The sequence below is a fragment of the Chiloscyllium plagiosum genome, unplaced genomic scaffold (genome assembly GCF_037043375.1).
Source record: "Chiloscyllium plagiosum isolate Xiang-an unplaced genomic scaffold, Cpla_swu_hap1 HiC_scaffold_26, whole genome shotgun sequence".
NCBI lineage: Eukaryota > Metazoa > Chordata > Chondrichthyes > Orectolobiformes > Hemiscylliidae > Chiloscyllium > Chiloscyllium plagiosum.
In genome coordinates this window covers 5,299,095-5,312,642 of record NW_028270164.1, presented here as the reverse complement: position 1 = coordinate 5,312,642, position 13,548 = coordinate 5,299,095, and the positions used below count along the sequence as shown (strand labels likewise).

General features: G+C 41.9%; 1 protein-coding gene across 4 annotated transcripts in view; it reads right to left on the bottom strand.

Moving 5' to 3' along the window:
* rhocb (ras homolog family member Cb) overlaps positions 1-13,168 on the bottom strand; it is a 32,478-nt gene extending 19,310 nt beyond the window's left edge. Inside the window, exon 1 of one of the 4 annotated variants that reach the window (XM_087973436.1) lies at positions 13,035-13,168. The gene's annotated coding sequence lies outside the window, so the exon portion shown is untranslated. Of the gene's footprint in view, positions 1-1,665; positions 1,780-3,078; positions 3,102-13,030 lie in introns of those variants that run through there. The other 3 variants (XM_087973438.1, XM_043716361.2, XM_087973437.1) reach the window with 3 other exon arrangements.
* Between the last annotated feature and the right edge of the window lie 380 nt (positions 13,169-13,548).

Sequence of the window (13,548 nt, the reverse complement as noted above, 5' to 3'; positions counted from 1 at the left end):
ATCTTATCAATCAACTACACTTGCCTCCAGCACCTCACTTTACTGCAAGTTCTTATCTGATCCAAGTTGTGTTAGCTGAGCCTTTATATATCAAATGCAAAAAGTTTTCCCTCCCTGCTCAAACCTTGTACACTAAGACTGACCCATAGGGCAAACATGCTGGAAGTGTTCATCTTTCTCTAAAATTATCACTTCGGACACTTTGCAATATTCCTATCAGAAAGATACTGTGAAACAGTTCAAAAATTGCCAGGGTTGGAGGATTTGAGCTATAGGGAGAGTTTTAAAAAGGCTGGGGCTGTTTTCCCTGGAGCATTGGAGGCTGAGGGGTGACTTGAGGTTTATAAAATCATGAAAAGCATGGATAGGATAAATAGACAAGGGCTTTTCCCTGGGTTTTTTTTTGGGGGGGGGGGGCAGCACTAGAACCAGAGGGCATAGGTTTAGGGTGATAGGGAAAAAAGAGGGGAAAGATTTAAAAGAGACTTAAGAGGCAACTTTTTCACTCAGAGGGTGGTACATGTATGGAATGAGTTAGAGGAAATGATGGAGGCTAGTACAATGCAACTCTTAACAGGCATTTGGATGGGTATATGAATAGGAAGGGTTGAGGGACATGAGCCAGGTTCTGGCAGGTGGGACTAGATTGAGTTGGAATATCTGGTCGGCATGGACCGAAGGGTCTGTTTCCATACTGTACATCTGAGACTTAAACTGGTTAACCAGACCAAATGCATGACTTGCATTCACAAGCCAGCCATGTAAATGCAGAAATATTCTGCCGATGATAGTACTGTAGAGAAACCACCACAGACTTTGAAGATTTGGTCCTGTTTTCAAATAGGAACAGCCTTTCGCATTACAACATTACCTCCACAACAAATTCAGACAGATCAATAAAACACCCAAAAGGCATATGGGCTATTAGCAAAACTGCATTTAAACAGCCTGTAACCTTATTGGTCATGACCCAGCATACCCCTCACTTACCATCAAACCAGGTGATAACCCAGCTTCAGATACCTAATACCTAAGAGTTAACCATCTGGTAAAGTCAAATCTACATCCATGGCAAACAGAGGGTACACTCAGCACAAGTCAATAAATCTGATCCAAACAGACCTGCCACAAAGTGAATTACCCATTCATGGCAGAAAGAGAAAGCTCCATGAAACATCCATCCTTAGGTGATGGGAAAGTCCATTAATTGAAAAGACAAGGCTGATACTCCATATTTGGCCAGAAGTATTTAATAGATTCCATTAAGCCAATTCAATCAATTCTACTTATCAAACTGAAGCACTGGCAACATCCCATCTTCAGTGTTCAAGGTGGAGATCCAGAACTAGCTACACATGCCAAGTTTTCCAAGCACAGTAAAAACACAAGCATTCACCTGAAAATGGGGACAATTGTTCGTTATTTTTTATTTACGATAATAAAGAGGGCTAATAGACTGAATTTGCCCTCCATCTACTCAATAAGCACATGATGCAAAGAGAATTGACAGTGCCATCAAGCAGCATTTAACTGCTCAAATGCTCAGCTTGGGTTTCACTGGGGTCTCTTACTCCTGAAGAGCTTTTGCCCGAAATGTCAATTTTCCGGCTCCTCGGATGCTGCCTGACCTGCTGTGCTTTTCCAGCACCACTAATCTTGACTAACCTGCAGTAACCACTTCTGGTTCTTACAGTCTTGATCCAAAAAAAGAGCTGAAGACAAGTGAAATGACAGCTGATACCCAGGCAATATTTGACAGACAAAAACCAAGTGGAGAATCTGGGGAGAAAGAAAGACAGTTAATGTTGAATGCAGTGGAACTTTAGAAAAAAGGGTTCTTCCATGGCAACTCAAGTCAATTACTACTTTAACATTAAGGGCAGTCATCTAACCATCTCTCCATGGCATTCAATACCTAGGGGCTATAAACAACAAGTATCTAAACTGGACCCACCATATTAAAAATGCAGGCCACAAGAACAACCCAGGCTAGGAATTGTGGCAACTCCCTCAAAACCTTTCCATCACCCATTTCAGCTAAAAAAAGGCAAAATCAGAAAAGATTCTCCATTTTCCTGTCGAATGTAAGGTTGATACCAACCATAAAGTAATGTCAATCATCCAATCCATCATCTCAACCTTTATTGCTTCCTCCAGCACGTCAACAGTATATGCAGTGACAAGATGCATTCCAGCAGCAACTACTACTGGGCAGATGGTGGTTCCACAATACAAACTACACAGCATCCTGGAACTCGAGTCATGCCTTCAATTTTGCTGGAGCAAAACCTTTGATAGATTTCTACAAATTAAGGGTTTCACCAAAACAAAGAACAGTTAAAGTTGGCAAGTGTAGATCACAAAAACCTACAACCCACAGATTTGCTCTCAAATCGAATGTCTCATGCAAAATTAGGAACAGCTTTACTCCATAGTATGTTACTAACTAATTCCTATATCAACCTCAGATCAATAAGCAATCACCCAGCTTCCAATTAAAGTTCACAAGTGATTATCCCTTTAATTGTGAAACTACATCAAAAAGACTTGCAGCTTCACACATGTACTGATCTTGGACTCAAGTCCTTCATGGAATACAGGCCTTTCCTCAGTGGACAACACTTCACATTAAGGTATTATGACACCACCATTAACTGAATTAGAATCCCACTTATTCCAATTTCAATTCAATAATTACCCAGTTCAGCATTACTAGAAATGCCTTGCTATCAAGATGAATTATAGCAGTAACTATAACTGGGGATCACCAGGTCTGGCAGCATCTGTGGAGAGAACCACAGTTAGAGCCTGGTGACCCTTTGATGGAACACTGGACTTGAAACATCAACTTCTCCTTCCACAGATGTTGCCAGACTTGTTGGGTTCCTCCAGCAACTTTAGTTTCAGATTTCTTGCATCCACAGTGCTGTATTTTCTATTACTATAGGGTATGTCGAATTTAAGTGCAGTCGACAGAACATTGCTTTTTAAATAAATTGTATCCAAATAGTATCAATTCCAGCACAAAACCTATTGAAAAGATTAAAATGTAAATTACTATTAGGAACATTAACAAACCTTGAAATGCAGGAGAACTGAAAAATAAAGCTTGCACACTTAGTTCTGTACTTCAGTTGCATCAGACAGGAAGTTCCACCTATGCATTTCAAGGCAGAAATAAGTGAATTGTCACTCAATTAGAAGCTGGAGGCACAAAGTATAAAACTTCATAAGTTAATTATAAAACAATTTACTGCTATAATTCAACTAAAGCCAGAATCAGATGTACAGCACGGAAACAGACCATTCAGTCCAACCTGTTCATGCCGACCAGATATCCCAACCCAATCTAGTCCCACCTGCCAACACGTGGCCCATATCCCTCCAAACCCTTCCTATTCCTATACCCATCCAGATGCCTCTTAAATGCTGCAATTGTACCAGCCTCCACATCCTCTGGCAACTCATTTCATACACGTACTACCCTCTGCATGAAAACTTTGCCCCTTAGGTCTCTTTTGTATCTTTCCCCTTCACCCTAAACCTATGTCCTCTAGTTCTAGACTCCGATTGCAGGGAAAAGACTTGTCTATTTACCCTATCCATGCCCCTCAATTTTGTAAACCTCTATAAAGTCACCCCTCAGTCTCCACTGCTCCAGGGAAAACAGTCCCAGCCTGTTCAGCCTCTCCCTATACCTCAAATCTTCCAACCCTGAAACATCCTTGTAAATCTTTTCTGAACTCTTTCAAATTTCACAACATCTTTCCGATAGGAAGGAGACCAGAATTGCACGCAATATTCCAACAATGGCCCAACCAATGTCCTGTACAGCCGCAACATGACCTCCCAACTCCTGTACTCAATACTCTGACCAATAAAGGAAAGCATACCAAACGCCTTCTTCACTATCTTATCTGCCTGCGACTCCACTTAAGGAGCACTCCAAGGTCTTTGTTCAGCAACACTCCCTAGGACCTTACCATTAAGTAAAAGTCCTGCTAAGATTATCTGAATTAAACTCCATCTTCCACTTCAGCCCATTGGCCCAGATCCTGTTGTAATCAGAGGTAACCCTCTTCACTGTCCACTACACCTCCAGTGTTTGTCTCATCTGCAAACTTACTAACAGTATCTCATGCTCACATCCAAATCATTTATTTGGATGACAAACATTAGAGGACCCAGCACCAATCCTTGTGGCACTCCAATGGTCACAGGCTTCCAGTCAGAAAAACAATCTTCCACCACCACCTGCTCTTCTACCTTTGAGCCAGTTCTGTATCCAAATGGCTAGTTCTCCCTGTATTCCATGAGATCAAACCTTGCTAATCAGTCTCCCATGGGGAACCTTGTTGAACACCTTATTGAAGTCCATATAAATCACATCTACTGCTCAGCCCTCAATCTTTATTACTTCTTCAAAAAACTCAATCAAGTTTGAGAGACATGATTTCCTATGCACAAAGCCATGTTAACTATCCCTGATCAGTCTTTGCCTTTTCAAATACATCTACGTCCTGTCCCTCAGGATTCCCTCCAACAACTTGCCCACCAGAGGTCAGGCTCACTGGTCTATAGATCCCTGGCTTGTCTTTACCACCCTTCTTAAACAGTGGCACCACATTTGCCAGCCTCTAGTCTTCTAGCACCTCACCTGTGACTATCGATGATACAAATATCTCAAGAGGCCCAGCAATCACGTCTCTAGCTTCCCACAGTTCTCAGGTACACCCGATCAGGTCCTGGGGATTTATCCACCTTTAACCGTTACAAGACATCCAGCACTTCCTCCTCTAATTTGGACATTTTGCAAGATGTCACCATCTATTTCCCTACAGTCTATATCTTCCATATCTTTTTCCACAGTAAATACTGATATAAAATATTAATTTAGTATCTCCCCCATTCTGTGGCTCCACACAAAGGCCACCTTGCTGATCTTTGAGGGGCCCTATTCTCTCCCTAGTTACCCTTTTGTCCCTAATATATTTGTAGAAACTTTGGATTCTCCTTAATTCTATTTGCCAACGCTATCTCATGTCCCTTCAGCTTTGATATAGTGTCTCTAAAGCAACATGACAAAACTGACAGGGAAGTCAATTAAAGAGTAAACTTTTGATGTTACATTTTTCCCCACTGCTTCCCCAACAAACCTTTGCTTGCTCCACAAATTCCAGCAGCCTCTAACTCAGCTTAGACGAGTAAATGGAATTCAAGTGGCTCTTATAACAGTGGTAGCGTCCCTACCCATGGAGTGAGGTCAGGATTCATATCCCCACCTGCTCCAGAAGTATCTCATTAAACCACTGAATAGGTTGATTAAAAAAAAGGTTAAATTAGTGTTGGACAACTCTAATCATCCTAAAATGGATATTTTGGGATAGCAGTGGACCGGTGTTTCCTTTGCTCCCAGAGGGATTGTGAAATTCCTCCATATCAGCTAACTCTACACAATTTGGGGATTAATCTAGGTCCTATTAGTTAATATGAAATCAGCATGATACCAGGCAAATATAATGAGTGGAGTCACTGGTTTTCACTGCAGTCAACTCCAACTGCACAGCCCAACTGAGAATGGATCAACATTTCTTCCAATCAGAATTAGAACAGAGACCTATTCAACCCAGTCATGTTCTGAGACCATCTCAATTAATCCTTGCTCTCGAAGCTGCACAGATTTTATTAAATTAATAGCAATTCCCTTATAAAAGTTGTATTGTATCTGCTTCAAACATCCCTTGCAGGCAAGTGAATGATGGACTACAATTAAGAATATGCTGATTATTTTGGCAACTTAGTCCAGGCTGCTGTCAGAGACCAGTGAGGAAATTACACCAGCTTTCACCCAAAATTTTAAACTCCTCTTTGGTCATGGGAGGTGCAAGAGGGACTTCCACTTCAAGTAGTACAATAGAGGTAAGGTAAAAACAATGACTGCAGATGCTGGAAACCAGATTCTGGATTAATGGTGCTGGAAGAGCACAGCAATTCAGGCAGCATCGAGGAGCTTCAGCAAAATCGACGTTGATCAGTGAGTTTCACATCAGTGGGAGGGAAACAATTGGACAAAATTCTGAAGGAGAGAATTAATCTCCATTTGGAGAAGCATGGCTTGCTTGCCATTGGAGAAGTCCCACATAGGGGACAAGGTAAGGCATTTGATCCAAAAATCAAGTTAGTGATTAGATTAGATTCCCTACAGTGTGGAAACAGGCCCTTTGGCCCAACCAGCCCACACTGACCCTCTGAAGAGTAACCCACCCAGACCCATTTCCCTCTAACTAATGCACCTGACACCATGGGCAATTTACCATGGCCAATTCACCTGACCTGCACATCTTTGGATTGTGGGAGGAGACCCATGCAGACACAGACAATGTGCAAACTCCAGACACAATCACCTGAGACTGGAATCGAACCGGGGAGCCTGGTGCTGTGAGACAGCAGTGCTAACCACTGAGCCACCCCAGTGGGTAGGGACAATAGTGGCTGAAGGCTGTTTGGGATTAGAGGCTGGTGTCCAGTTACATACTGTAAGTATCAGGGCTGGATGCATCTGGCAACTTGTACACAAGTGATAAAGAAAATGTAGGGCCAAATGGCTGCAGATGACAGATGGGTCTGGTGGTTGACAGTGAGGAAGAAAGTCTAGGTTAGAGTACATAGATCAATTGTTCAGATGAACTTTAACCTCAAAAGGTGGGGTCATGCACTTTGGTAGTGACTAGAATGGCTAGACAAGGAAGCAGGATCTTGAGTGTTGGCCCACAGATCTGAAGATTACAGGGCATGCTTGTGGCATTCAAGGCTGCATAAGGCACGTGCTTTTAATTGTGGCATAGATTAGAAAAGCAGGAATGTTATGTTGGAGTTGTACAAAAAAGTTTAGTTAGACCAATATAGTGTGCCATTTTAGTCACTATTTTCAGACAAATTGATTACACTGGAGCGGGTGCAGAGGAAATTCAATAGGATGGTGCTGGGATGGAATAGTTTAGCAATGAAGAGACGGAGGATAAGATCAGATTGTTCCTTTTTATAGAAAGGAAAGCAGAGAAGGCTGAAAGGGGACCTGAATGAGGTGTAAGAGATTAGGGGCATGAAAGCAACTGCCCCACATAGTTCAAAGGGCATAATTTTAAGGTGAAAGGATTACAGGGGATTTGAGGATTTGATTGCACCAAGAACGCAAGGGTCTGTAATGCTTTGTCTGGGAGGATAGTGGAAGCACGAAACCTCCAAACAATAGATGTACTTTGAGCACTTGGTGTCATAAAATTCAAGGCAGTGGGCCAAATGCTGGAAATTAGGACTGTAGTAAGTTTAGAGTAGTTTTTGATAGTGTAGACTTGAAGGATGGAGGGCCTGTTCTATATCGTATGATTTTACTGTAAAATCAGTACCTTCTAGTTACTAGCCCTTGTCAGTTTTTCCCATACACTATTGTAATCCTTCAATTTTGAATAGCTACACATCTTTCCATAAGTGACTGCAAATGTCAATAGTTGTTTACACCCATGCCTGTTGAAGCTCAACAACTTTGAAATGTTTTGAAAAAGGGGTTGAGTTGCCCAGTACTGTATTAACCAGTGATCTCACTCATCTCCACAACCCCATTCCTTTTGGAACCTGTAAGTCATCTACATTCCAGAATATCCTTAAGATTTAATAATTTGACCACTAAACCAACTCAGTCTTAAATAGTGGTCCCGGCTTCCAAATGAGAATATTCAAATGCCAGTCCCATTTTAACTCATTTCAATTTGGCCTCACTCTCCCTGACCATATACATCTCTTAACCAAGAAAGAAAACAGAACTGCAGATGCAGGTAAATCAGAATCAAAACCAGAAATTCCTGTGGCAGCAACTGCGAAGAGAAAACAGTTAATATTTCCTCAGAACTATATGGAGTCACCAGACCAGAAACATTGATTTCTCTTTAGCTGCTGTTAGACATGCTCAGTTTTTCCAACAATTTTGATTTTTAAACTAATCTTACACTACCCAACCGAGGTTTCTTCAAATAGAGCCAACGTTATTAGAACAGTTGCCTTCATTCTCAAGCTTTTCAGAAAAAGCATCTCATCTGCTTTTTATTACTTTCAGTTGCATTCCATGTGTTAGATAAATACAAACTGCCTCCATAAGTTCTTTACATGTACTATTCTATACTTCAACCAGATGCTCAACCATTAATATTGCTAGGTAATTAGCTGTAGTCCACTACATTAGAAACTAACAGCTGATTAGGTAACTTGAAGGACACCACTGTGCGTTAAAACAAAGGGGACCTCCCTGAATTACCAGGGATACAGGGACAACTTTTACAGGCTTTTTTGCTCTACACACTAACTATCCAAGATGGCCACAAAGATCTCTCATAAAAAACCTTTCATTCTTAACTCTAATTCTGTTCATTTCAGCATGCATTAAGACCTATTGATAAATATAGGTCACAGTAATAAATCTGCTCCCTGCTTAATCCAGTAGCAACCAAGACAAAGAATAAATTCTACCAGTAATTAGATTTTTAAATAAATTGCTTTAATACAAAGTGGAGCATTTTTAGAGAACCTGTTTTGTAATTTCACTGCAGCAGGAACTGACTAATCAAGCTTGAGCCATTGCTGGCGCGCACATCCATTTGCCTTTCTGCATGATTTGTCAAACTTGCTTTTAAAAGCTTTCACACAAACATTTTAAAAATATTCCCTTTCATGTTCCTCAATTTTACTTAAAAAATTAGAGGTATGGTTTAAGCACCAGCACAACTTGCCACTATTCACATGTGAATAGGGCAGTGTCAACAGCCTTTTATTGCTGTCCAGCCCAAACCTGCCAACTGACACATACTTAGTCATCAGTTGGAACCAAAAGCTAAAACCCTAACAGATTCTTTCCCTTCTCAGCCATAGGCACAGGGTCTGTTCACAAAGCCAACAAGCACTGCAGCTGGGATCTGCTCTGACTAGGAACAGAGATGAGTCCTAACAAAACTAATTGAGATAAGTTAATTTTTAAAAAACACTTGCATTTGAACTGTTACATTAATCTGAATGAGGCCAACAATTTGGACTGGGAATCCAAAACAATAAATTTTAGTAACTTTCCAGGGTGGTAAAACTTTAAAGAAATGGTCAGACAGCCCATTTCCTTTAACAAAAGCGGGGAATTCCACAGTAACAGCACACTAACCCCACCCAGCTATATTTGTAACTGTGCACTCACCAACTGGCTGACGTAGTTACTGGACTGCTGCCATTTCTATTCCAGAAACTAAGCTCCTACACAAGGAGTGCACCCGCTACAAAACTCAAAGACAATTGACAGGATAGATATTCACTAGGGACAAGACTGTTCAGTTATTTTCCTCCCTTTTCTGATGGCTTGTGCTCAGTGCAACACAAGGAAGACAACTCCCAATCCTCAAAAGCCCCCGCCAGGAATGGTTTGCAGGGTAAGCAGCCCTCATGTTCCTGTAGAGGGAATAGAAAAGGATATTGCGGAGGCCCCCTCTGTCAGACATCTGATGCCATATGGTGGTTTTCAGCCATCTGTACAAACAGACACCATTCTTCTGCAATGCATTCATATGAAATATTGCCTCACCTTAAATGGCTGTATTTCACCAATTCAGTTACTTTTTAAAAAATCTTAAACTTATCAGGTACTTTAATAGCTACAAACTTGGAAAAATGCAAATTTCTAACAAATTGCAGAAAACATTTCTAGAAAGCAAGCTATTACCAGGAACGGAATGTAGTGAATATAGTTCTACAACTTCAAGAGTTTGAAATTGAATTCAATCTAGTAATTTATGGGATACCAGAATACAAAGCCACTTATTTAAAAGTTCTAAAAGGGTACTTAAGATTTAACCAGTCTGCTATTCCATATCCAGTTTGGCCTACATAGGTTTAGTTTCATGTAGCATAGGTGACTATTCTCAGCACATCTGAAAAGGCATGAGAATGCATAAGCATCACCTGCTGTCACTCACTCCAGAAATGGGGCAGAGGCAGCTCTGCATTGACTGAGATAGGAATTAAAATATGAATAAAGTTAATCCATCTCAAATCATGGTTAGGTACTGCAGGAAATAGGGCAAAATTTAAATTTAGTGCATTGGGAACAAGGATATGGTGAAAGATTAGGAGGCAAGGAAGGTGTAAGAGCCTAACTAGGAGACAACTAAACCTTACAATTTCAACAGCTGAGCGACTGAGGTAGTCAATGGTTTTGTAGTAAAAAGCAGTTTTAGATGGGATACAAGGTCTGAAGGTTAACTCTAGGTCAAGATAACTGTTAGAACTACTCCACTTAAAAAAAAATCAAACATTCTTTACTAAGAGTTCCTGATGATTACATTGTCGCAAAGGGCAAGTAAATAAAGTTGCCTTAAAAAAAAGGGAATATGGATCAACTGATTGCTTTAGAGCTTCCATATTAACTAGAAACAGTTAAGTGTCAAACGTTGACCTCATTGTTATAATCTGCTGCTTTACAACAGTAAAGCAAGCTACAGCAGTTACCTCCATTTTGCATGTCAGGCATTAGATATTTTGTATCTGTCAAACCTGTTAACTCAGAACTAGACTTTAGTTCAAAACACTGGACACATTAGTCAGATAAGTGACTATGTACAGTATTGTAACTATTTTCCTGTAGGAAAAATACATCTGCAATGCAAAGATATGCAAATCAATAGACAAAAAGGGAAATTCAAAAAGTTAGACAGCACAACTTCAACCTGTAAAACAGTTGTCCTTTGTAAACTAGGCTAATGATGCCTGAATTTAAGAGTCTTCTCCAACTCCTTTTAAGTCTCTATACTGTTCCTACCCCAAAGTCTACTAAATGTATTATCGCTCCAATACTAGCTTTAGTCAGTTACTTTAGTCAGCTTCTGATCTTCTCTAAATAAAAAACCTCAATCAAGTTTAGTCACCCATGCTAGTATCTTCACCAAAATGTTATCACTCCTGTGAAGCATCTAACAAAACCAGAAAGTGTTAAATGCTAAATACACAAGTTGTTCTCCCAGAAGCCTTTGATTAACCACAAAATGTGCCAAATGCTGTGCAGTAAATCATACGAGTGTAATGGGGAGGTGACATTGCCTGATGTGTACATATACAGGTGGGGGGAAGACAGAACAAAAAGCCAGTGCACCTGCCCCAATGTCTCACCTACCTTCCTAAACCAGGGTGACGGCGTCAAAGATCAGGAATTTCTAACTCAGTGCCTAGTCCACTTTATCAGATCAAAATCAAGCTGGCAAATCAGTGACTTACCTTGGACACAGAAGCTCTAAGTCAGTATGGTTCATTCAAACACAGTCAGGGAGAGACCAATACTCTCAAGCTTTCCAACAACCCATCTAGGAAAGGCTTCAGAGGAAATTTAGCTGATTAATTCAGCAAGGATCCCAGAATGAACTTAGTTTTGCTGAAATCCATTTTACAACTGAATCTCCTGGATAATTCAATTTATTTAAAGTTAAAAATCACAACACCAGGTTATCTAACAGGTTTAGATGACAAAAGCAGTGCTTTTGTCATTTGGTTCTGGAGTTTTAATTTTTACTTCAACTTAATTAGAATTGAACCAAATCAAACTGCATTATAATTAGAGTAGATTATTCAGGATGAAACAATTAGATGCTCTAAATAGGTCATTTAGATCAATGCAGAAAAAGTACCCCAAAATACTACAGACATTATTAAAAGGACAAGCTAAACAAGCAAGAGGGTCGAGTTTTAGTGTTACTCTAGCCATTGATAAAGTTAGAAAGTGATGCAGGAAAGGTCAGAGGGGTTTGCGGTGAGAAATTGGACAAAAAGCTACAAGGATCTGAACAGCATTTGAGAATTAGAAAATCAGGACATCTACTTAGAGGGAACAAAAGGCAGATTTATTTTATCAGAATTGGAAGTGACAGGCAAAAACTCATTAAAAGCACTAGATTAAGAGGAAAGATGAGGCATTAAACTAGTACTTTTAACAAGATCAGCTTCCACCAACTGACCCAAATCTGAAACACCTATTCCACTTTACATACCGGCAGCTACTCATACCTTGCTGGTATTGGATGCTTGGGTAAGTCAAAACTCAACAGAAACCCTCTCTGCAGTCACGAGACAGTGACCAAAATTTCAGACAGTTTGTCAAATGGAGTTCAAAAAGAGTTTAATGATAAATAGTAGAGGTTAATCACATTCATCCAGAATATATAATGCAGTAATTCACCAAACTCTACCAAGAACTGCAAACATCCTGGGAACCCCACTACCCCAAACATACAATCACCAAACCTCCCCCCCACAAACTTACTTCCAGCCTTCAATCCTTCCAAGATCAAACCAATTTTCTCCCATCACTACATTTTGCCTCCCATCTCACCTACTGAGTCAGCTTTCCAAACAACCTACATCATTCCCAGTCTCAGTTGAAACAATCCATGAACTTACTCCAAACGCACTCACTCAAGTAGCCCCCTTCTTCAACATACCCCCCCACCCAAAACAAGCAGCCCCCTGAAAACCAGCCACCCTTTTACCCTACCCCCCCCCAAAAAATAGCCCCCTTCCTCATGCTCCTTAAAGATTAACTACACCCCCCTCCCTCCCCCCACAAACCAAGTTGCCCCCTTCCGCCTCCCGTTCCCCCCACGGTTACTTATGAAGCAGCCCCCCCCTCCCCCACACCCTGAAATCCTGCAGCCCCCCCCGGGGGAAGCTCCCCTACAGCAGTTACCCCCACCCCCCTTCTCTTCACCCTCTTTCCGAGGCTCCTGCTGCCTGCAGCCCGCAATCCGCCGCCTCCCGGCCCGAGGCCGAGCTGATGGGAAAAGGCCCTGAGGAGAAGGCCCGAGGCCCGGCCTCTGGGTGTGGCGGGCGGGCGGGCGGTCAGGCCTCAGCGGGGCCCGGGGGTGGGGTGGGGGAAAGCCTCGGTACGATCAGTCCCGCTTCTTCCTTTTTTTTTGGTTTAATTAACCCCCCGGGTCTGTCTCTCCCTGGCCCTCACCTACCGCTGCTGGTGGTGGTGGTGGTAACCAGTTCCGCCGCTCCCCGGGTCTCTCAGTCGGCGCCGGTTGTTGAGGAGGAGCCGCCGCCTCAACTCACGATCGGGAGGGGGAGGGTGTAATGAGCAATTCCCCACACCCCTCCCCCACGTGACATCAGCACCATGTGACACCCGCCGCCGCCGCCGCGCCAGGAATCACGGGAGTCTCCATTCAAACTGACCAGCTCCCGCCTTGGTTCTTTAAAGTTACAGTCCACACACACACTCACTCCCACATGCACACTCTCTCTCACACTCACAACTCCCCCCCCCCAACCCAGACAGACACAAAGACCCACATGCACATATATAAGACCATAAGACATAGGAGTGGAAGTAAGGCCATTCGGCCCATCGAGTCCACTCCGCCATTCAATCATGGCTGATGCGCATTTCAGCTCCACTTACCAGCGTTCTCCGCGTAGCCCTTAATTCCTCTAGACAACAAGAATCTATCAATCTCGGCCTTGAAGACATTT